The following is a 26,281-nucleotide window of genomic DNA, read 5'->3' as shown; positions in this document are numbered from 1 at the left end:
TTGTTTTAAATAAGGATATTTACCCGATGGAAGTTGTACATCTCCATGAATCATTATTTCTTGTTATGTAATGGTTATGGGGCACTGAACAAAAAAACAGAATCTCAAAAATCAACCTTTATTCAGAAATGTGTTAATTAGCAACCTTTGATATATATGACTGCAAAACCTGGTATCTCCACCTTCGGTTTGTTTGCAAAACTCAGTAAGCGCATCACTTTAAAGTAGACCTGCATTGAAATAAATGCAGTCAGATCTTTGGACCAAAAAATGACATATTTACACATAAGATCCTTCTGAATGTAGTAAAGTAAATCTGCAAGCCCAGATCTGTCATTCAATGGAGAAATATTTGTTTAAAAATGACAAATTTGCAGCTAAAATTTAGCCCTCCTCAAAACTGTCAGCACATCCAGGATGTTGCCGAGACGTCAAAGAGAAGACCCTATCCCAGCATGCATTGCGCGCACCAACTGTAATTTGTGGATTTATGTCAGCTTCCATCTCTGACAAAGGCACCTTTTTATTGTCTTTTACAGAAGGATCAATTTTTTTTAAACTTCATATTGTCTTGCGGTACATTTGGTGAGGATATATTTATTTTATTTTTGCTTGAACATTATTTTTGGGGACTTTTTCATACTCCTATTTGATTGAGTGGCGTCGCATTGAAAATCTACTGTCTTTAGCCTCCGGTGTTACCGTTGCGGGGTACGGCTTTCAGTGACGATCCTATGGGCATCACACAGATTAAGGAGCGGTACAACTGGTTTAAAGATGACCGCACAACGGTGGAGAGCGAGCCATGCTCCGGTCGGCCATCAACATGCTGAAATGACCAGATCATTTCCAAAGTGAACGCTGTGGTGACGCGGGACCATTGTGTGACTATCCGAGAAATTGCGGAAGAGGTGGACATCAGCACTTTTTCGGTACATTCCACTGTGACAGAAGATCTGGCCATGAAAAGAGTGGCTGTGAAATTCATGCTGCTGCTGACAGCGGAGCAAAAGCGCCTCCATGTTGAAGTCTCACAGGACATGCTGTGACATGCCCACCTCTTCCACAATTTCTCGGATAGTCACACGACTGAAAAGTCACGAAAGCCGTCTGAATCATCCGAATGGTTTCCACCTGGCTGTCGCCCAGTTTCTAGCAAAACTTGGTGCGGTGCTGCTCCAGTCGTTCCGTCTTTTTCCTTGCAATGAAAATCCGCTGCCGCGCACAACACATGTCCTCACACAAAGGCTGCTTACCAGAAAATGATGCAATCGACAGGCGTGAAAAAGTTCAGGCATACACACGAAGGTTCAGTGTTTGCTCATGCAAGCACACATGATTGAAATCCATCAGGTTTTTGCAAAAAATAAAAAGGTCCAGTACTTTTCTAACAGACCTTGTACTTCGTGGCATTCGTGACGTGCCATCGTTATGTGTAAACGCAGCATCAGAGAAGCTCTCGTGGGCGGCGCAATCTTTGCATCACCTGACCAACATACATGCCAGTAAGTGGTGCGCTGTTCACTATGTGGTTTTGCACACACACTGGGATGGAGCTTATGAGGTTCTGCATACAAACTGCATCTTGACTTGCATTTACCATAGGATTTATGGAGTGTTGCAGCAGAATCGATTTTGTTATAGGATATGAGCCTCAGTAAGCTTTCACTTGCAATGGATATCTAATTTCCCGTGGGCGTGGCAATTATGGGGTTTTGCACCTGAACTTTTCATATATAGACACGTGAGTTTCCAAATCATGCCCAATCAACAGAATTTACTTCAGATGGACTCCAATTAAGCTGTAGAAACATCTCAAGGATGATCAGTGGAAACAGGATGCACCCGAGCTGTGAATACTTTATTTATGTGATTTCCAAAAATCTCAAAAAAAAAAAAAAACTTTTCATGTTGTCATTGTTGTCATTATTGTGTGTAGAATTTTTCAGGAAAAAAAAAAAATATATATATATATAAATTTTTAATTTGAGCATTGGTGTACTTTAAAGGAATGTTATGCAGGTTAAAAAGGACTTTGAGCCTTTGTGAAAGGACATGTCTAATGTTTATGCTACTCAGTTTTTGTCTCATGGACTAGCTTCTGATGTGTGAACACAGAAATGCACAATCATCATATGGGCTCAAATAAAAAAGAAAAGCGTTATTTCAAATGCAGCTCTACAGAATACCTCAAACAACAAAGTAAACAGGTTTGAACTATTATGTGCCTTTGAGTGGCATTCTGGACTACTGCCTCCTGTTTAGTTTCCAGAATGTCTGATGGATTTTGCAAAAACGCACATTTACATTATTCACACCATTTTTCACCAGTGTTGATTTTAACAAGAAAATTCAACCAACTATATCATCTGGAGTCTATAATGTACAGTCTGTGCATTATAATAATCCAAAAAGCAAATTTAACATCACCTCTCCGTCAGGTCAGCAGTCATCACTTTGTCATTCTGACTGTCCTGAGGCTTTGAACCACTGGCACGCTCAAGTTCATTTTATTTATTCCTGTCATCCAGGCAAATAGTAATCATCAGTACAATGTCGGACCAAACAGCTTAGGCTCTCAATATGTAAATCTGATCACACAATGATGTGACAATTTCCTCACTGAATTGTAGGACATTGCGGGTTTGGAAATGCAGGACTTTGTGACAACTGTTAAAAGTGGTATTTTAACAAATGCTTTCCCACTGTTGTAGAAATGAATAAATATATGAAAAGAAAGGAGAAACAAACAGAAATGAAGAAAAACTGGAAAAGAAAACATTCGTTTGTTACAAAGGTTAGGGGTTAGGTTCATTTATAATCATTCAAAACAGAACAAATCATAGATTGCAGCCTCTCTGCACTGTGCTGGTTTTGAAACATTAAGCTTCGACACACGCACCGTCTGTGTAGGTGTCGATCAGGGCAGCCAAAGCAGAAAGAATGTGGGAGTGGTGCATCAGTAAAATGTTGATTTCAGCAGTTTGTTCATTCAAAATTGATTTTTTTTTTTTTTTTTTTTTGAACGGGACCTGACAATGTTTTGAACTTGATGGAATGCATCCAGGCAAAATACAAATTGCCAAAACATTCTGTGGAATATCCATTTTACAAGTTAGTGGGATTGTGTGTTTTCAGCCGATGGGGGATTGTATTTGTGCATCATGCATACTTAAAAATTCACCTGTTTATAATGTATATTCTTCGTCTGGCCATGTGCATGCAAGTCCTGCCCCGTGAAACTGTTTCCCCTCGCCACATTCTTAAAGGGGTCAGCAGATTTTCCTTCTTAGCTCCATGTTCAGCAAAAGCTTTTTTTTTTTTGTCCTATATTGATATAGTGCCTTCTCTTTGTGTTATTACGCCATTGAGGGATCAACAATACTTTTGCGTGTTTTCAGCAGCTTTCTGAAAAAATTGGATTGCTAAGACATCACTTTTTTGTAGATCCTTACAGATTCATATTTTTGTCTGTAATTTTAGTACCTGTTTTCTAAACTTCTCCGTTGTTTCACCTGTTGACTTCCTCCTAACCTCTTCCCCATCCATTCAAACTGCACACACACTGACTGCTGCGCTCACTTCACAAATAATGTAATATGCTTTGTATTTAAATTTCTTAGAGTGTAGCATGGCATCATCAGAATCACTGAGCTGCTGAATACATACCCAAGTGGATTTTGCAAGAGGTAATCATGACATAATAACAAGACATTCTGCAATAAATAAATCATAGACACATGTTGTGTGCTGTCCAGTACAAGCACAAAACAAATTCTGCATACAGCCCATGTGCAAAACGTCACGGTTCTTTTGCTGGAGCTGTGCACCTCCAACTGTGAACCTCAGCGAGGTGCATTCTACTGAGTTGTGCAAATCTCCTCCCCCAGCACCCGTGGCACATAGTTGCTGCACCATTTCATGCAATTGCTGCCTGCTAAAGTCAGTGAAATCACTCTGCTCCTGCCACTGAACAGTTTTGCTCCAAACCTTTCTGGCAGTTGGGCCATGCAGTCCCTCAGATGGAGCCTTCCCAGGGAACTTTTTTCTTGTTTGCCCACTTCAGCAGCAGAACACAACTCTGGACACTGATGGTTGGATTATCACATGGAATTAATTGTTTTCTTTTGGGTGAGAGGATTCTAACCACAGGCTGCTGTCCCAGTTTCATGTTGCTGTGAAACATCCTGGAGTGCTGTTGGAGGTAAGATGCATGTTTATTAATGCATTTTAATGGCCTGGCACAAGCTCCATGTTATCTCCTACAGAGTTAGAAGGTGAACATTTATTACAATGTGAGTCCTGTGCAGCTCCGAGCCTGATGCACGCAATGACGTGTTACTGCGCACCACGGAGAGGCAGCTGTACTGTAAGGTCTACTGACAATATAACAGCCCGTTCAGATTTGCAGCACCATGCGTGCAGCGGTGCATGGAGCTTTCTGTTTGATAGGTGCTCACATTTTTCTGTAAAGGCTCTCAGTTGTCCAGGTGGTTTCCATAGTAGAGAAGCTTGAATCTTTGACTGGACTGGGTTGCTTGATGCGAGGACATTTCACTTCAAATTGCAGAAGCTTCCTCAGCTAAAATTCTTGCTCTGGTAGTCTGACTTCTGTCTGACCCTTGTAGAGAAGAACAAACAGAAGACACAAAAGCTGGGGTTTTAAACCTAACCAGACGCCTCCTACTGAGAGGCAGATTGCTATTGGCTAGTGACTAAACAATCGCTTTAATTAGCACCTATTGTGCTCTAGTTAGCACCCTCCTAATGACAGGATAGCTGTCCCTCCTAATGATGGGACTGACGCCTCTCCTGATGGTGTGAATGACTCATTACCATGACCAAAAGACTGAAACTGCTTTGATCTGAGTACCCCATTGTAAACAGGGGACAAAGCATGTCTCAGACCCCCTCCCCGATTAAGGCTGGGTTTCAACTGTTTCACATAGAATGCCTCCGTCACACCTCTCTCAAACCATTTCTCCTCTCTGCCTAAGATTTTAACTTCCTTGTCCTCAAACATGTGGTTAGTGTCTTTCAGGTGGAGATGAACTGCAGACTGAGGTCCACTGGTGCCCTCTCTGTGGTGCTGGTTTGTGTAAAGGTTGCTTAGTCTCACCTATGTAGTGTTCGTTACAGATTTCCTGACATCTGATAGAATACACTACATTGCTCTGTTTGTAACTAGGGATCCTGTGCTTAGGGTGAACTAATTTCTGTCTCAAGGTGTTAACAGGTTTAAAGTGAACTGGGATTTTGTGCTGTCTGAAGATCCTCTGTAGTTTTTGCCCTACTCCTGCTAAATAAGGGAGAGACATTCCTCTTCTTCTTGTCTCCGTCTCCTGTCTGTCTGGTCTCTTTGTTATCTGGGACTTCTGCACTTTGTCCAGGGACAATTGTGGGTACCCACATACCGTGAGGGTTTCTGGACAAGTTGTTGTTCTTTAGCCCTTCCCTCTGCAGTTGTGGGCACCTGTTGGGCACTGTGTTGAAGAGTCCTGATCACCCCGAGCTTGTGTTCAAGGGGGTGGTTTGAATCAAAGAGCAGACATTGGTCAGTGTAAGTGGGCTTTCTGTAAACCCCTGTCTGGAGCTGCCTGTTCTTTCCAATCATAACATCACAGTCCAAGACGGCTAAATGGTTGTTTCTGGCCTCCTCACATGTGAACTTGATATTGGAGTCCACCGAGTTGATGTGTTCTGTAAAGTCCTCAATCTCCTGTTACTTGATTTTAACCCGTGTGTCATCGACATATCTGAACCAGTGACTGGGAGGGATGCCTGTGAAAGATGTCAACGCTCTCTTCTCCACTCGCTCCATGTACAGATTGGCCATAATGGGGAATACTGGAGACCTCATCGCACACTGTAGTAATTTCCCCTAAACAGGAAATACGTGGTGTTAAGACAGATCTCCAAGAGTTGGCAGATGTGGTCTGGTGTGAGTTTGGTCCTTTCAAGTAGAGACACATCCTCCAGCAGTCTCTGCCTCACAGCTGAGACAGCCTCAGCGGTGGGGATGCAGGTGAACAACGTCACTTCAAATGACAACATAGTTTCATCTGCCTCCAGCTGCAGGTCCTTGATCTTGTTTACAAAATATTGTGTGTTCTCCACATGATGGTCTGAGTTACCCACTAGAGGAGCCAAAATCCACTTGAGGTGCTTGGCCAAATTGTACGTGATGGAATCTGTGCTACATACAATAGCCCTGAGTGGCACGCCCCGTTTGTGGATTTTGGGCAGTCCATAGATGCATGGAGTGGCGTCCCCAGGGTACAGTCTGTAGTATGCCTGCCTGTCGATGAGTCCCTCTTTCTCCAGGATTTGGAGGTAGTTCATGATTTTCTTCTTTAAGAAGAAAATCATGATTTTCTTCTTAAAGAAGAGTGTTTCGGAGGTAGTTAATGATTTTCTTCTTCTCGACAAGGGTGAGACAGAAGTCAGACTACCAGAGCAAGAATTTTAGCTGAGGAAGCTTCTGCGATTTGAAGCAAAACGTTCTCGCGTCAAGCAACCTAGTCAAGTCGAAGACTCAAGCTTCTCTACTATAGGTGCTCACATTCACTGTACATGATAATAATTATGAATTATTATCCTGATGACGCGTGCCACATACAGTTCAACAGTTTCTTTGCACTCTGGAGGAGGTGGGGGTGGGTGGGCATTATTATATGTGGCGTTGCAGGTCATACCAGCAGGCATACTGTGCCAGATCCATCTCGAGGTTCCCTTGTATGCGCTCAAATCATTTCGGACCACGTTTTTCAGTCATCAGGAATATATAAATTGCGGTTAGATGGTCCTCAGATAACACATGAATCGCTGTCGGATGGGTGTGCCATCTCGAACGCGCCAGGAGAATTATGAACATGTGCGTCACACTCGGGTCCACCGGCCAGTTTTGACCAAGTGTGTCCACTTCCGCAGATGGCTGTCAGAACGTTTTGGAACTGAAATTTGACGCCTTTCGGATGTGTGCCATTTCATACATCTGACGCCACTCTGTGTGATTCCAGCAATGTGTGACGGGGGTATTAGGCCTCAACAATTTTTAGAAGAACTCAGCCCATTTATTTCATGTTAATTATGTCATTTTTAATGGTAATTTACTGTCTTAACCCTGTAAAACCCACATATAGAAAATCGCACACACACACAAAAAAATTTCAACCATTAACATGTTGTTGTAGGAGGCCTTTGTGAGTGAAAATGAGGTGGTTTTTTAAATGTTTTTGTAAGTTTTTATGGAAACCTTGTAATATCGCAACATTGGACTCTAAGGGGAGCAGAATCTCCTGTATTTGTGGTCATTGTCTGACCAACAATACAGAACTAAGGATTTATTTGCAGGGTTTTACTTTTGTGCCAGAACAGTAAAACATGAAAAATAATCTCATTCATGTTGTTGTGAACAGTCATTTATTGCAGGACAAGAACTTTGCTATTTATTCACAATGATATTCCCAGAAACAGTTCTTGTCCTCTGAAAAACAGAAGCGGACATTACACTTGGCACATTGGGTGTTCATATACTCTTTACTGCAATGTCTGCAGCGTCTCCTCTTCGTCTTCATGGGGAAATGTCCAGTTTGGTTCTTACGCATATCCTGTGGGGGGGTGTGCACATGCTTTCTTTGAAGAGGGACCATTTGGACTAGGGTTAGGGTATTTCACAGTGAATGAGTCCAACAAATCCAGGCCTCCCATGTATTTGCTGTAGGTACCCACAATGTAAGGCTGTTCAATGTCAATGTAGGCTTTGGTGGCATTGTCCCAGCACTGAAACGTCTGCACAGGTACTGGTCCAGCGAAGGATGACACAAGTGTGACGGCTCTGTTGTCATTCCATTTGGCAGCACAGATGTTGTGTTTCCCCTCCACTCTGTAGGCAAAGCTTCCTCTACCCTTGTTCTTCTTGGGAAGGTGAACCTGCCTGGCTGTTCCCACATAATGGATTCCTTGCTCAAGGAGCTTCACTACCAATGGAACAGAGGTGAAGTAGTTGTCTATGTAGACCTTGTAGTTCTGACCCTTTGGAAGTGTGGAGGCAAGCTTCATCACAGCATCACCTGACAATCCAAGTTCAGATTTGACTCGTACTCCAGTGTTCATGCTCCTTTGGTAAACATCAAAGTCAAGCATCATGCTAGAGATTCCTGCTCTCACCCAAACTTTGAACCCCCATGGGTGTGGCGTGCCTTGCATATACTGCTTGATGCTGCAGAACGTCCCCTTGAAAGGAATCATCATCTCATCCACAGAATTGTGCTCTTCAGGTACCACCTGCAGATTTTATGCAGATAAACTGTATAAAAAGAGGGGATGGTGGGGAAATTGATTTCAGTGTGAAGTGCTTACACATTGCACTAAAGTAAGCCATTCACACATTTAACAGGTCACACAACAGTGTAGAGGTGAATGATTGTAAACTCATTATTATCACACTAAGATGTGCAGGTCGCCTCCAAGTTACAACAACACCTCACATTCCTGTGCATCATCACCTGTTACAGAACAATGGAAACATGCCCCCAACCATCCCCCACTACGGCTTTGACTAAGAATTGATCGGAACATTCTTATCATGGACCAAGACAAGGGGCAGATGTGGACTAACAGAATTACTTTGTTAGAAAGTCCTGCTTTATGTGAAAAGGGGAAAATATTGAGTGTTGAAAGTGGTTAAAAATCATAAGTAAATGAAAAAAATGTATGGCAATATGTCATTGCACACTAGTTTCTAATACAATAATATGTAATCTAATATAAGACTAGAGTGTGTAAATCATGTGTAGTTTAAATTTATATTGAAGTTCCTCTCAAAACTGGGTTGTTTTGACTACCACATCATCCAACGTTGTAATATTGCTACAATTACAAAACAAGCTCTAAATAAAAATGTAAGACACATTTTCAACAATGACTACATATGGACATGTTCTAGACACTGTAACAAACACACAAAAAGTATTTAAAGCATTTTACTTACTTTAAACAGATGAATCCAATCCAATGAATTGAGGGAATGATGGCGTCTCAAAAATATGGAGGTTGTGTAACTTCTGAACCCCAGGGCAGGCCCTGTATATAAATATATGACCCAATAGTATTCTGAAGCTGAACAATAGGACCAAATGAGTATGTTAATGTGGTTTAACCCCCCCCCCCCCCCCCCCAAAAAAAAAACTGAAAAAAAAAAGTTTTTTGGGAATAAAAATTGTTGTAATTCTGCAACAGTGGGTCTTAGAGGGTTAATGGATTATAAAATGTTCAGGTTCTTGTTATCATACAGTGAGGAAAATAAGTATTTGAACACCCTGCGATTTTGCAAGTTCTCCCACTTCGAAATCATGGAGGGGTCTGAAATTTTTATCTTAGGTGTATGTGCACTGTGAGAGACATAATCTTAAAAAAAAAAAGAAAAATCTGGAAATCACAATGTATGATTTTTTTTTTTATAATTTATTTGTATGTTACTGCTGCAAATAAGTATTTGAACACCTGTGAAAATCAATGTTAATATTTGGTACAGTAGACTTTGCAATTACAGAGGTAAAACATTTCCTGTAGTTTTTCACCAGGTTTGCACACACTGCAGCAGGGATTTTGGTCCACTCCTCCATACAGATCTTCTCCAAATCTTTCAGGTTTGGAGTTTCAGACCCCTCCAAAGATTTTCTATTGAGTTCAGGTCTGGAGACTGGTCAGGCCACTCCAGGACCTTGAAATGCTTCTTATGGAGCCCCTCCTTAGTTGCCCTGGCTGTGTGTTTGGGGTCATTGTCATGCTGGAAGACCCAGCCATGACCCATCTTCAATGCTCTTACTGAGGGAAGGAGGTTGTTTGCCAAAATCTTGCAATACATGACCCCATCCATCCTCCCTTCAATACGGTGCAGTCGTCCTGTCCCCTTTGCAGAACAGCACCCCCAGAGTATGATGTTTCCACCCCCATGCTTCACAGTTGGGATGGTTTTCTTGGGGTTGTTCTCATCCTCTAAACATGGTAAGTGGAGTTGATTCCAAAAAGATCTATTCTGGTCTCATCTGACCACATGACCTTCTCCCATTCCTCCTCTGGATCATCCAGATGGTCACTGGTGAACTTCAAACGGGCCTCGACATGTGCTGGCTTGAGCAGGAGGACCTTGCTGCCCTGCAGGATTTTAAACCATGACAGTATCATGTGTTACTAATGTGATCTTTGTGACTGTGGTCCCAGCTCTCTTCAAGTCATTGACCAGGTCATTCTGTGTAGTTCTGAGCTTTCTCAGAATCATGCTTACTCCACAAAGTGAGATCTTGCATGGAATCCCAGACCGTGGGAGATTGACGGTCATCTTGTGTTTCTTCCACTTTCTAATAAATAATCATAACAGTTGTCTTCTACCAAGCTGCTTGCCTGTTGTCCTGTAGTCCATTCTAGCCTTGTGCAGGTCTACAGTTTTGTCCTTGGTGTCCTTAGACAGCTCTTTGGTCTTGGCTATGGTGGACAGGCTGGAGTGTGATTGACTGAGTGTGTGATTAGGAGTCTTTTATACAGGTAAAGAGTGCAGAATAAGAGGGCTTCTTAAAGAAATATTAACAGGTCTGTGTGAGCAAGAATTCTTGCTGATTGGCAGGTGTTCAAATACTTATTTACAGCAGTAACATACAAATAAATTATTTAAAAAAAAATACATTGTGATTTCCAGATTTTTCTTTCTTTTTTTTTTTTTAGATTATGTCTCTCACAGTGGACATGCACCTAAAATGAAAATTTCTTACCCCTCCATGATTTCTAAGTGGGAGAACTTGCAAAATTGCAGGGTGTTCAAATACTTATTTTCCTCATTGTATGCACACTATCATTATTATTCTCAGTATTGCTATTTTTAATTAATTTTATTATTACTTCAATTTTGTCATTTGATTTTTAAATGGGCCACAATGGAAATAAGTGTTTTCACGTTATTGTGTCATCCATGTACGAGGTCTGTTAGAAAAGTATCCGACCTTTTTATTTTTTTTCAAAAACTATTTGGATTTGAATCATGTGCGCTTGCGTGAGTTTTTTCACGCCTGTCGGTTGCGTCACACAGATTAAGGAGGATTACAACCGGATCGAGCGGCCATCGACAGGCTGAAATGACCAGATAATTTCCAAAGTGAAGGCTGTGTTGATCCGGGACATCGTGTGACTACCAGAGAAATCACAGAAGATGTGGACATCAGCTCTTTTGCGGCACATTCCACTGTTACAGGAGATTCTGTAATGAAAGACATGCGGAATTCGCGCGTCGGGACGGAGCCGCTCATGGCACACAACAAAAAACACCTCCGTGTTGGAAGTCTCACAGGACATGTTGTGGCATGCCCAGCTGTTACACAATTTCTCGGATACTCACTCGACTGAAAAGCCACCGAAAGCCGTCTGAATCTTAGGAATGGTTTCCAACACGGACGTGCTTTTTGTTGTGCACCATGAGCGGCTCCGTCCCGACGAGCGAATTCCTCCGCACGTCTTTCATTACAAAATCTCCTGCAACAGTGAAATGTGCTGCAAAAGTGCTGATATCCACATTTTCTGCAATTTCTCTGGTAGTCAGACGACGTCCCGGATCATCACAGCCTTCACTTTGGAAATGATTTGGTCGTTTCAGCCTGTCGATGGCCGCTCGAAGCGCGGCGCGCCCTCAGCCGCTGTGGGCCGTCTTTAATCCGGTTGTAATCCTCCTTAATCTGTGTGACGCCGATAGAATCTTCACCAAAAGCCATCTGAATTTTCCGAATGGTTTCCACCTGGCTGTCTCACACAGTTTCTGAAAAAATTTTCATGTAGCAAAGCGGCAGTCGCTCAGCCATTTCCCTGACAATGAAAATCTGACGAGGGGGGTGGACCAGTGCTCACTCAAAGCCTGCCCACAGGTGAATGACGCAATGGACAGGAGTTAAAAAACTCACGCATGCGCACGAAGGTTCAAGCTTGGCTGATGAAGCGCACATGATTCAAATCCATATAGTTTTTGAAAAAAATAAAAAAGGTCAAACTTTTTTAACAGACCTAGTATGTTTAACATATTTACAATTATCTTATTTACTTATAACTTGCTAAATAAAATCATGCACACACTCACAATTTTAATATAAAGATTACTGAAAGCCCCCTGCTGGAAATGTGTGTTTGTACAGAATGTAGTTAGCAACATCCTTTGTTCAGTGTTAGCTAATATCCATAGTTTGTCCAAAAATAATAATCCTATTTACATTCCATTCTGGCACTGTTAAGGATGCCAAATGGAAAATGTCAGCTCTCCTCAGTTTGTCCGTGATAAAAGTTACATATGCGCACACACACAGAGCTGTTTGTGTTTTCTACATTGTGCTGCAAGCAGGTGTTTTTTTAATTTTACAGACACACACAAACAGAGACGTGGCAAAAGACATCAAAATAATAAATTTTCATGAATGGCAATGGCAACATGACAACTCACTCATGGTAATGGCAACATGACACTTGACTAAACCTACTGAACTACAATAACAATAAATCAATAACACTAACAACACTGTTAAACTAAGATGAACCACAATAACAACATTTAAAACTCCAAAACCCAAACTCCCATGGTGTACTGCAGCACAACATCCAGTGTTCACTGGTTAGATATGAGTCAAGCTTCACGCAGCGGCACAAAGCTCACTCATGGTACAGGGTGTCCTAAATAGGAAGTGCCAAAATTCAATTCCACAGTAAAACAGTAAATGTTCAAATGTCAAACACTTTCTGGATTGACAGACGAGATCCCATAGAATCTTGTGGGAACTCAGTGGGAAGATCACACTCAAACAGGATGTGCTTAATTCTCAGTCACAGTGACACAGGAAATGTCCAATGTTGAACACTTCCTGGCATGAGTGGAGCTAGAGCAGAGGCCGGGGTTTCACTGGACTCCCCTGAAATCTGATTAACATGTCATGGCTTGTTGAAAAACCTGCATTTTCAAATCAGTGAGTAACACACTGACTGCTAGGTTCCTCCTGTCCAGTATTTTGTGCTGTGTACCACAAAAAGTTCATTTTTTTTTCTTTCTTAGCAGAAGAAGAAAATTGTAATTGTAATTAACTAATTGTTACAAGGAGCACCTGGCCATGGCTGGTTTATAGTAAGTTGATGTTCTGTCTACATCCAGATTATGGTCCCCACAGTGATCACCGGAACAGGAATCCTTCTATAACCAATGGAATCAGTATGTTTTGCAACAATAAGGTTGCAAAGATCTTGAGAGAGTGCCTTGTTTTTACCCATCATGAGATGTTTCTTGTGTGACACCTTGGTAATGAGATACCTTTTTATATCAGTTGAGACTCAACCAGCTGATATTAATTTGCACTGACAAGGGGAAGGATTGCTTTCTAATTACTGATAGATTTCAGCTGCTGTCTTGGCTTTTCATGTCTTTTTGCAGATGAATTCACAGGCGAATGACGTCACCGACAGGCGTGGAAAAACTCACGCATGCGCACGAGGGTTCAAGCTTGTCTGACGTGAAAACATATGAATCAAATCCATATAGTTTAAAAAAAAAACAAAAAGGTACGATACTTTATGGACAGACCTCGTATGCTTTTTATTTTCCTATAGTATGCTAACAGAGTTACTTTAGATAGATAACAATACACATTAGATCATAGCTTCTGTTTCTATAATAAAATACCATGAACATATCTTCTCCTGTATTAATATTTAAGTTTTAATTCCTACTCCTGTATATTATATAGTACCATATTTATTGTATATGTTGTTTATTACCCTTAATATTTATTTTATAGTTATATATATGATGTCTTGTCTTTCTTATGTCTTATTTATAAAAAGACAAATCACTGACAGGGAGCATGGTTACAGCAATGTACACTAAAAACTCAGCACCCATTGCACTCTTTATTAGGTACAGTTGAACATCATCAAATTCATGCAACTGCATAGTCCAACAATTATTTGATAAGAAATAAATGCAGAAAATTACACAGATATGCTGGTGATCTTGAAGGCTGTAGTTTCATTACACTAGAAGTCTTTCAGAAAGCGCTGTAACTAGGTTTAAGGATATGATTCCTTCTTTATGTTCTCTAATGCCATATACCAACACAGTGCAGAGTAGCTACCTAAACTCTGTAAGTGAGATAGAGTATCTCATCAATAGTTTTACATCCTCATTGAAGACAACTTTGGATGCTGTAGCTCCTCTAAAAAAGAGAGCTTTAAATCAGAAGTGCCTGACTCCATGGTATAACTCACAAACTTGTAGCTTAAAGCAGATAACCCGTAAGTTGGAGAGGAAATGGCGTCTCACTAATTTAGAAGATCTTCACTTAGCCTGGAAAAAGAGTCTGTTGCTCTATAAAAAAAAGCCCTCCGTAAAGCTAGGACATCTTTCTACTCATCACTAATTGAAGAAAATAAGAACAACCCCAGGTTTCTTTTCAGCACTGTAGCCAGGCTGACAAAGAGTCAGAGCTCTATTAAGCTGAGTATTCCATTAACTTTAACTAGTAATGACTTCATGACTTTCTTTGCTAACAAAAGTTTAACTATTAGAGAAAAAATTACTCATAACCATCCCAAAGACGTATCGTTATCTTTGGCTGCTTTCAGTGATGCCGGTATTTGGTTAGACACTTTCTCTCCGATTGTTCTGTCTGAGTTATTTTCATTAGTTACTTCATCCAAACCATCAACATGTTTATTAGACCCCATTCCTACCAGTCTGCTCAAGGAAGCCCTACCATTATTTAATGCTTTGATCTTAAATATGATCAATCTATCTTTGTTAGTTGGCTATGTACCACAGGCTTTTAAGGTGGCAGTAATTAAACCATTACTTAAAAAGCCATCACTTGTCCCAGCTATCTTAGCTAATTATAGGCCAATCTCCAACCTTCCTTTTCTCTCAAAAATTCTTGAAAGGGTAGTTGTAAAACAGCTAACTGATCATCTGCAGAGGAATGGTCTATTTGAAGAGTTTCAGTCAGGTTTTAGAATTCATCATAGTACAGAAACAGCATTAGTGAAGGTTACAAATGATCTTCTTATGGCCTCGGACAGTGGACTCATCTCTGTGCTTGTTCTGTTAGACCTCAGTGCTGCTTTTGATACAGTTGACCATAAAATTTTATTACAGAGATTAGAGCATGCCATAGGTATTAAAGGCACTGCGCTGCGGTGGTTTGAATCATATTTGTCTAATAGATTACAATTTGTTCATGTAAATGGGGAATCTTCTTCACAGACTAAAGTTAATTATGGAGTTCCACAAGGTTCTGTGCTAGGACCAATTTTATTCACTTTATACATGCTTCCCTTAGGCAGTATTATTAGACGGTATTGCTTAAATTTTCATTGTTATGCAGATGATACCCAGCTTTATCTATCCATGAAGCCAGAGGACACACACCAATTAGCTAAACTGCAGGATTGTCTTACAGACATAAAGACATGGATGACCTCTAATTTCTTGCTTTTAAACTCAGATAAAACTGAAGTTATTGTACTTGGCCCCACAAATCTTAGAAACATGGTGTCTAACCAGATCCTTACTGTGGATGGCATTACCCTGACCTCTAGTAATACTGTGAGAAATCTTGGAGTCATTTTTGATCAGGATATGTCATTCAAAGCGCATATTAAACAAATATGTAGGACTGCTTTTTTGCATTTACGCAATATCTCTAAAATCAGAAAGGTCTTGTCTCAGAGTGATGCTGAAAAACTAATTCATGCATTTATTTCCTCTAGGCTGGACTATTGTAATTCATTATTATCAGGTTGTCCTAAAAGTTCCCTAAAAAGCCTTCAGTTGATTCAAAATGCTGCAGCTAGAGTACTGACGGGGACTAGAAGGAGAGAGCATATCTCACCCATATTGGCCTCTCTTCATTGGCTTCCTGTTAATTCTAGAATAGAATTTAAAATTCTTCTTCTTACTTATAAGGTTTTGAATAATCAGGTCCCATCTTATCTTAGGGACCTCGTAGTACCATATCACCCCAATAGAGCGCTTCGCTCTCAGACTGCAGGCTTACTTGTAGTTCCTAGGGTTTGTAAGAGTAGAATGGGAGGCAGAGCCTTCAGCTTTCAGGCTCCTCTCCTGTGGAACCAGCTCCCTATTCAGATCAGGGAGACAGACACCCTCTCTACTTTTAAGATTAGGCTTAAAACGTTCCTTTTTGCTAAAGCTTATAGTTAGGGCTGGATCAGGTGACCCTGAAACATCCCTTAGTTATGCTGCTATAGACGTAGACTGCTGGGGGGTTCCCATGATGCACTGTTTCTTTCTCTTTTTTCTCTGTATGCACAACTCTGCATTTAATCATTAGTGATCGATCTCTGCTCCCCTCCACAGCATGTCTTTTTCCTGGTTCTCTCCCTCAGCCCCAACCAGTCCCAGCAGAAGACTGCCCCTCCCTGAGCCTGGTTCTGCTGGAGGTTTCTTCCTGTTAAAAGGGAGTTTTTCCTTCCCACTGTAGCCAAGTGCTTGCTCACAGGGGGTCGTTTTGACCGTTGGGGTTTTACATAATTATTGTATGGCCTTGCCTTACAATATAAAGCGCCTTGGGGCAACTGTTTGTTGTGATTTGGCGCTATATAAAAAAAATTGAGTGATTGATTGATTGATCTTCACATTTCTACCCTGGAATCACCAGAAACTCATAGCAGACCATCAAGTCAATGTCAGTCTTGACCCTATGCCTAACCCTGTCATCCTCACCCCTAAACATATAACATTTATCAAAACTACATCCAAAAACTAAACTAAACAAACATCTGATTAATCATGTGATAGTAAACCACAACAATCACAGTTATGAATCTGTAAGCACAAACAACCAGTGTCATTTTATTAGGCAAACGTTTCTGATTAGTGCAGAGGGTCTGGTTAGTGGAATTTTAATCTAGTGTGGGATGATTTGATAAAAAAAAAAACCCTTAAGTTGCTCATGTGTACGAGCTATTATTTCAAATCTGTGGTGTACCTATTAATGGTGACAGACCAGACACATCAGACGTTGACGACATTGTCAAACCAGTGGATCTTGGAACAGGGTTGCAAGTGAGTTTCAAAACCAAACTTTTTAGCTTTGTCAAAAGCAAGCAGCTGCTCTCAATAAGAAAGAGAGAAATTGTGTTAGATGTTTTCTCTGTATTTTTCTCTTTGCTGAAGAAAATGGTACAATTGTGTTGAAAATATGTATATTACAGCTCTCTCTACCTACATACAGGATATAAAGAGCTTGTGTGGTGGTGGATGTGTAGGATGCTAGCAACTGAAGTAGAAGTGGACAAAGTGGGCTGATAAATGGAGATACAGTAAGTGAAATGATTACTTTAATGCACTGAAGGAAAAATAGATGAATTTTAACACTATTAAAATTATTGCTTTTTTCTAAAAATAGAACAGTGTAAGACTGCCTGCTTTGTGCCTCCTGTTCCATCATAATTTAAATAAGGGGTAATCTGCTGTCTTTACAAACTTGACCACTTTTTATGATGGTGAAATTTGCACAGATCTATAGAAGAGACCGGCAAATGGGGCATAATGGCATAAAAATTGTCAGTACTGGGTTCAAAAACAGCGGCGGCCACAGATGTTTGTTTCTTGGTGGAGCTAAGTGGAGGTCAAATTTAGTTGGTGGTAGGATGACAGAATTTAGAATAAATATCAATGTAAAGTAAATTTGATTTGCATACCACACACACACACACACACACACACATTTATATATACATACATGCACACACCCTGCAGGCAACACATATTTTATTTAAGAACACAGTCAGGTTAGAGGCAATCTTTAAGTAGAGCAATTCTGTCCCCCCCCAAATGTTGAACCGTCATTCAACCTTTTGTCAATTTCACTTGGTTCCAGCTGCTGGATGATGTGGTTTGACATTGACATGGAAGCAGTTATTAATTATATACTAGCATAATAAAGCAAATAAGGTCAGGGCTGGGCACACATTGTTGCCATATATGGGCTGCATTTATATTATGCTTTTCATCAGGCAGACATAGTGGAGCAGATAACTAACAATTGTTCATTTCTGGAAACAAGCACCAAAATTGGCACACATACACCTTAGACATTACTCTTTTGTAAAAGCACATTAGCCACCTAAATTTTCAATAGGCAGCCAGGTAGGGGTCAGTTGAAGAATTACACAGGGGTCAAAAGTTAAAAATGCTCCAGTCATGTTGAAAACTATACCACATTATTTGTCTGATCATGAAGATTCCAAAAGGGTATAGTTTGGACTATCTATGACTGAATATTATGGAGTTATGGGGTAGAAACAGTAAGAATGGTGACAAAGGTCAATTTCAGTTTGTACAGGGGTCAAAAGTTAAAGTTGCTCCGATTTTGGTAAAAAAGTGGTGCAAATTATTGGTTGCATTGATAGGATTAACAAATTGAATATTTTTGACTGTGTTGAATGCTTGGTCTGTTAGGTAAATGTCAAACAGTGTCAACGTCCATTGGATTCTATGGCATGTGACATATGTTACCCCATAACATGACAACTAATCATGACACATGGTGCAAACTATCCCTTTTTAAAACCCTATTAACTCAACCGATAATTTGCATCGTTTTACAATAATTGGAGCAACTTTAACTTCTGACTCCTGTACAAACTGAAACTGACCTTTGTCACTATTCATGCTGTTTTTACTCCATAACATTCAGTCATCGATAGTCCAAACTATACCTTTTTGGAATAGTTATGATCAGACACATAATGTGGTATATCTTTCAATATGTTTGGAACATTTTTTTTATTTTGACCCCTGTGCAATTCTTCATTGACCCCTATTTGGCCCCCAATTGAAAATTCAAATGGTTAATGCCATTTGTCTAAAATATATACCAAAAGGTATAAAAGTAAGTACCTTCGGCTGCTCCCTTGTTTGCACTCAAGGTCGCCACAGTAAATCTAAGGTGGATCTGCATGTTGAATTGGCACAGATTTTATGCAGGATGCCCTTTCCTGACGCAACTCCACATTACATGGAGAAATGTGGCAGGGGTGGGATTTGAACCCGGAACCTTCTGAACTGAAACGAAGTGCATTAACCACTTGGCCACCACCCCTGCTATATACCAAAAGGTATACACAGTCAATTTTTGGTGCTTGTACCAGATTTGAACAATTCCTCTGCAAATATTATGTTATCTACTGCACTAACAGAGGATCCTCTGGTCTCAAACCTACTCCTTAACCACTACAACATCACCTTCTCATTCATATGTAGGTTTGGTTCATATACTGAACAAAGCCTACATAAAGTCACTTATTGTTTTTCTACACAGACCCATAAGAGCCATTATGAAGACCAAAAAAATGCTGCTCTTGGAGTTGCCATTGCTTACTCTGCCCAAATCATAACCAGTTCATATGTGTATATAGAGGATGAGCATGGGTGACACCATGCATGATCTGCTGATCTCAGTTTGATCAGTCCCCTAATTATGCATGCTTTTAGTCTTAAAATATAGTTGTATTCAACTAAGAAGCTAGAAAAACACCCCATGTACAGTTGTCATGGAGGAGAAAACTAGCTATCGAGATCAAAACAAATCTTTGCACCCGGCTGTACACATTGTTTCTACTTTATAGTTGGTCATTTTACCATGGGCCTCTATGGGAACCTGCTCCTTTATGGAGCCAGCCTCAAGCAACCAGTCAAAGAGATGCAACTGTCTTTTTCCATCAATGCCTCATTTTGGCCCACTGAAGTTTACCATTTGGTTGTTGCATCTGCCACACTATGGAACTACTCTGTGTCCTGGGTTGCAACCTCGCAGGCAGACAGCCAGCCCAGAACCACCAACAAAAAAGTAACCACCTCTCTGTCACACCCAGGTGATAATGGGCATCCCTTTGGCCATTTCCAGTTGCTGTGGTCATTAACACTGAGGCACCTGTGTACTCGAGCATGCCCAGGGAAGTCACATCAGTAGAAATGATTTCTCATGCCAACCATACACCAGTATACAGTGGCATGAAACATCATTCCTGCAGGACCACGGTGCAGTATGTGTACAATTACAGGGGAAAAGTGCAATTCATTTTCAATTTATTCATTTTATATAGCACCAAATTACACAGTCGCCTCAAGGTGCTTCACACAAAAACAATTCAAAAAACAAAAACTGAATTAAAAAGATTTTGAAAAAGCACGGGAAAAGAGTTTAAGTACTGCAAAAGTGCAGATTAACGTACACAAGTACATACATGGGGGTTGGACACAGACCACACATAGTGCACATGACAAGAAATAGCAAAGCAGACATACAGTATTTCTATTGACATTTACACATATACTGCAGAGGTGGGACAAAGTCATGAGTCAGCTAGTCCTAAGTCAAGTATCAAGTCATAATGATGGCCAATTGTTTGCAAGCTGACTTGAGACTTGATGATTCATGACTTGACAGTGACTTTGTCCCACCTCTGCAGTATATGTGTAAATGTCAGTAGAAATGTGATATCTGTCTCTACATATCATTGTACACTAACTGCTTTAAAGTATATAAATTAAAGAGAGCAGCAGATATAAAGTCCAAACATGCCAATTAAAGTGGTGCTCTACCTTCTAATCATGGTGGGGTGCTACAAGGAATTTAGAAATTTTACAGCCTGGGGGCTTGGTTGTTGCAGAGTCTAGTTGAGGTTTTCCCAATTTCCCAGAAGGGAGGTGGTTGAACAGTCAAAGTAGAGGATGGAAAGGGTCTTCCACCATTCTGGAGAACTTACAGATGCATCGTTTCTGAAATATTTCTTGGATGGTGGAGAGAAAGGTCTCAATAATTGTTTCCATTGTATTCACTATCATCTGCAGGGACCTGTGGTTGGACATCACAAACCAGGTAGTTACACAACTGGTCATGACACACTCAATTGTTCTCCTGCAGGATGTGTGAGGATGAGGGATGGGAAGCTTTCCCTCGTCAACTGCCATTAAGTGCAGTTGCTGCTGTGCTTTCTTGATCAGAGATGTGGTTTTGAGGGTGCCGGTGGGATTATCTGTCAGGTAAACATCAGGTCCAAAATAAAAGATGTCACATAGATAATCTCATGGCAGGCCTTCTCTCTTAAAGCAAGTCATTTGGTTCATCTGAGTCTGCAGTAACTGGTTTGACACAAAGTCATTCCAATGGTACCCCAAGGATCCTCTAAAGGGACCTATTATAAAAGACATCAAGCCATCATCTCAGATGCCTTGATTAGGGGAGGGGTTAGGGGAGGTGATGGTCTAGTGGTTAAGGTGTTGGGCTTGAGACCAGAAGATCCTGGGTTCAAATCCCCGCCTGACTGGAAAATCACTAAGTGCCCTTGGGCAAAGTCTTTAATCCCCTATTGCTCCCGGTGTGTAGTGAGCGCCTTGTATGGCAGCACCCTGACATTGGGGTGAATGTGAGGCATTATTGTAAAGCACTTTGAGCATCTGATGCAGATGGAAAAGTGCTATATAAATGCAGTCCATTTATTTACCATCTCAGGCCACCAGTTTGTAATCAAGTCTCACATCTCCTGAAATCCCAGAGACATGAACATCACTGGTGAAATAAGTGAATCATTCCAAAAGTTTTACATTTTCCTGTTATGTCATGAAAAGACTGCATCTTATTCTTAACCTAAGACAAATGAAAACCTAATCTCTCCAACTCCTCACTCATCTTTTTAAGTGCTTCAATCAGGGCTATTGCTGAGTCCACGAAGGACACAGCATCCTCTTCAAGGTTAACTCAGTGAACCTTTCTTCACCTACAAAGTTAATGGAACTGAGAGTGCCAAGATGGTGCCGTTGTGTCTGGCTGCTCTTCTGCTGCTCTCCAGTCTGTTTGTTATTTTATTGTTTTTAATTTATGCTGTTTTTGAGTCAGAGGCACTGCGGGTGTATGATCGCCAAACTCTGCTGGATCTCCAGCCCCCGGTTCGTGGTGCAGTGTGGTTATCGGCGGGTGGACAGAACTTTCCGCCCCCATTTTTATCGGAGGTGCCGGCTTTTCTGTGCCGTGCTCCTGCGCTGCCTTTCGGCCGAAAGCGCAGTCATCGCCGCGGAAGACGAAGTGGATGTCTGGTGAAGCTGAAGCTCTGTTTGGCCTGCTGTTTGGCTTCCGGACGAGCTGTGCACAGAATTCTGGCAGGATCTGTGCTGCCCTGGCACCTTGTGGATCCGGTTAGAGCCTGTGTGGTGCCGCTGGTCGGCTCTGAGGACTGTCGGGCCAGACGTCCACGTCTTTGCCGGATTGATGTGCGCCAGTTGTGCTCTCGGAACCTGGGCTTGCTTCGCCGGGTTCCGAACAGTGAGACTGTCATCCCCACTGAGGTCCTTACCCTGGATCTCCTGAATATCAGATCACTGTCCTCGAAATCATTGTTGATTAATGATTTAATCATGGATTATCATTTAGATACGATTGGCTTGTGTGAAACCTGGCTCAAACCCACAACTCTCCTTCCTTTGAATGAGGCCTGCCCACCAGCATACACATTTAGTCACGTGTCTTGTGGTGTGAAGCAAGGCGGGGATGTGGCTTTTATTTACAAATCTAGGTTTTCTTTAATGTCAATTTTATTTATATAGCACATTTACAACAACAGCAGCTGCCCAAAGTGCTTCACAGTAAAAACAATATCAAAAACCATACTACCAAAACAGAGCATTAAAATTCCAAAATATACGAAAACACATAAAACCAGACACACACAGCTTAAATTGTATTAAAAGCCAAAGCATAAAAATGAGTCTTAAGAACAGATTTAAAAGACTCTAGAGATGGAGCAGCTCTGATATGCAAAGGCAAACTGTTCCAGAGTTTAGGCGCAGCCACCGAAAAAGCCCAATCACCTTGAGTTTTTAATCGAGATCTGGGCACATTTAATAAAAGCTGGCTTTCTGACCTCACTGATCTGACCAGAACATAAGGAGTCAACAGCTCAGAGAGGTATTCGGGAGCCAAACCGATTAACGGATTATTAGCTGTTGGGGGTCACAAATATAATTCCTTTGAGCATCTGACTCTCCGTTATGCCCGTGATGCTAAGTACTGTCAGGGTCATAAAACTGGAAATCAGCTGTGTTATATTGTCACTGTTTATAGGCCCCCTGCCCATATTCTGACTTCTTAGATGAATTTGGTGCGTTCATCTCTAGTTTGTCAACTAGTGCAGATAACATTTTGATTATTGGTGACTTTAACATTCATATAAATAAGCCCTCTGATCCCCTTAGCAAATCATTTATGCAAATTGTGGATGCTTTAGGATTCCAGCAATGCATTCAGGACCCAACACACATTAGTGGAAATACCCTGGATCTGGTTCTTGCGCGTGGGTTTGCTGTCTCAAATATTGACATTTTGCCTCTTGCATCTATAGTCTCTGACCACTCACTTATCAGGTTTACATTTACACTGCCATGTTTAGTGGAACAACAACCTTGTCTACAACTGCGGCGTCGTATTAAACCCTCAACTATGACTGAACTTGAGGCCAGACTACCTGATATTTTAGCTTTGAATCTGGAGAATGCTAAATCAGTGGACAGCCTTGCGAATAGTCTAAATTTAACGCTTAAAACCACACTTGATAAGATTGCGCTTCCTCTTTTAAGGTCACGCCCTCCTAAGGCACAGTCATCTTGGTTCAATGATTATTTGTGTGACCTCAGGCAGAAGGCTAGAGGTTTGGAACTGAAATGGCATTCCAAATTAGAGGTGTTCCGCCTTGTGGGGCAGGAAGCTATTTTAGATTATAAGCATGCACTACTGGCCACGAAGCGGACCTATTACTCTGATTTGATCAGTAAAAACAAACATAACTCAAAGTTTTTGTTTGACACGGTCGCATTTCTTATTCACGGGCAGCCACCTGTTAGTTGTTCTCCCTTTTCAGCACAGGATTTCTTGGATTATTTTGAGAAGAAAATAGAAGATATTAGGCTGAGCATATCTCAGCACGCCTCGGCCCAGCCATTGAAACCTGCTATGGAGGTGGGCGCTACCATTGAGGTGTTACCTAGATTGACAGAATTTAATAGTATTTCATTAGGCGTGCTGATGAAACTTGTGGCGTCTACAAAAAGCACAACCTGTTTATTTGATCCCATACCAACAAAATTGTTTAAGGACCTGTGGCCCACTCTTAGGCCGACTGTGCTGGAAATTATTAATCTGTCATTAAGCTCTGGATCTGTTCTGAAATGTTTTAAATCAGCAGTGATTAAACCATTACTTAAGAAGCCTAATCTTGACCCTAGTGTATTGAAAAATTACAGGCCGATATCAAATCTATCATTCTGTTCCAAGATTTTAGAAAAGGTGGTTTCACGGCAGCTCATAGACCACCTTACTGAGAATGATCTTTTTGAGCCGCTGCAGACTGCTTTTAGGAAATATCACTCCACAGAGACAGTGCTCCCTAAAGTTGTGAATGATCTTCTGCAAGCAATGGATTCAGACACCACTACGGTTTTGGTGTTGTTAGAGCTTAGTGCTGCATTTGATACCGTGGATCATCATATTTTGCTCAATAGGTTGGAGAATTTTTTTGGGATTACTGGAAGTGCCCTTGCCTGGTTGACGTCATATCTGTCCAGTCGTTCTCAGTGTGTCTTGTATAATGGCACTACCTCTGACCTTGGTGACATGAGATTTGGGGTTCCACAGGGATCTGTTTTAGGCCCCTTGCTTTTCTCCCTGTATGTGGCACCCCTTGGGCGTATACTGCAGTGTTTTGGGATTGCCTTTCATTGTTATGCTGATGATACTCAGTTGTACATGCCGATAACTGCGGGAAATCTTACTCCCCTGTATCCAATCCCTGGAGGACTGTCTATCAGTGAGAAGCTGGATGTCTAGTAACTTCCTTCTTTTAAACTTTGATGAGACTGAAATGATGGTTCTTGGTCCAGCGAGACATCGGCATCAGTTTGACCAGCTGGCGCTCAGCCTGGGTTCCTGTGTCATACATCATACGGACAAAATGAGGAACCTTGGGGTAATTTTTGATCCCATGTTGTCTTTTTACCTCCACATCAGGGATGTTACTAGGACTGCTTTTTTCCATCTGAGAAATATAGCGAGGATCCGCCCCATCCTGTCCATGGCTGATGCTGAGACCCTGAGTCATGCTTTTGTTTCTTCTAGACTAGATTATTGTAATGTTCTATTTTAAGGGTTACCACAGTCAAGCATTAGGGGTCTTCAGCTGGTTCAGAACGCTGCCGCCAGACTTCTGACACATAGCAGAAAGTCTGAACATATCACACCCATTTTGACATCTTTTCACTGGCTCCCTGTCTCTGTGAGAGCAGATTTTAAGGTTTTGTTATTGACTCATAAGGTTGTTCATGGACTGGTGCCATCTTATCTGGCTGATCTGGTGGAACTCTACGTGCCGGCCCGGGCTTTGCGGTCGCAGGATGCGGGACTTCTCTGTGTTCCCAGGGTGAAGAAGAAGTCAGCAGGTCAAAGAGCCTTTTCATATCGTGCTCCCACCCTGTGGAACAGTCTTCCTGCGACCGTGAGGCAGTCTGAGTCTGTGGACATTTTTAAGTCAAGACTCAAAACCTATTTTTATTCTCTTTCTTATGGATAGTTTTTATTTTTATTTGTTTTATTATTTGACTTCTGTTTTATTTATGTATTTGAATTTTTTATTCATTTTTAATTATTTATTCAATTTTATGTTGACTTGTTTTATGTAAGGCGCCTTGAGACAGCTTTTGCTGTGATTTGGCGCATTGTAAGCTAATTAAATTAAATTAAATTAATGGATTCAACAACCCAGTCCAACAGGGATCCAAGCAACCACTGAACAGAATAGAAGCCAGAACACATCCCTGATGAACACCATTTTGCAGTGGAGACTCTGCCTTCACTCACACTACCTGTCTATAGGCCACGTATTATGATGAAGCGTTTCAAAGAAAATGGAGAATTGAAACATTAAATGTTTTGTTTTATGTGAGTGGGTTGAACATAATTTAGCGATTCCAAACTGTGGGTGCTCCAGGACTGGCTAACACATTGAACAATTTGCATGGTGACAAAAACAATATGATTTTGAATGGCAAATCTCAGTTTTCTGGTGGGCACATGATGTTGGGGCGACTTAAATTCTTGAGGCGGCTGCAATCTGCAATAGCCACAAACTTTCCCATGTTATCAACATCATACTTCATAGATCAAATATTTAGCTTGCACAATGGCAAATCAGCAATAGGAGG

Source organism: Thalassophryne amazonica, chromosome 1 (assembly GCF_902500255.1).
Source record: "Thalassophryne amazonica chromosome 1, fThaAma1.1, whole genome shotgun sequence".
NCBI classification, from domain to species: domain Eukaryota; kingdom Metazoa; phylum Chordata; class Actinopteri; order Batrachoidiformes; family Batrachoididae; genus Thalassophryne; species Thalassophryne amazonica.
The sequence above is the reverse complement of the archived record's forward strand: the minus strand, read 5'-3'. Positions refer to the sequence as shown.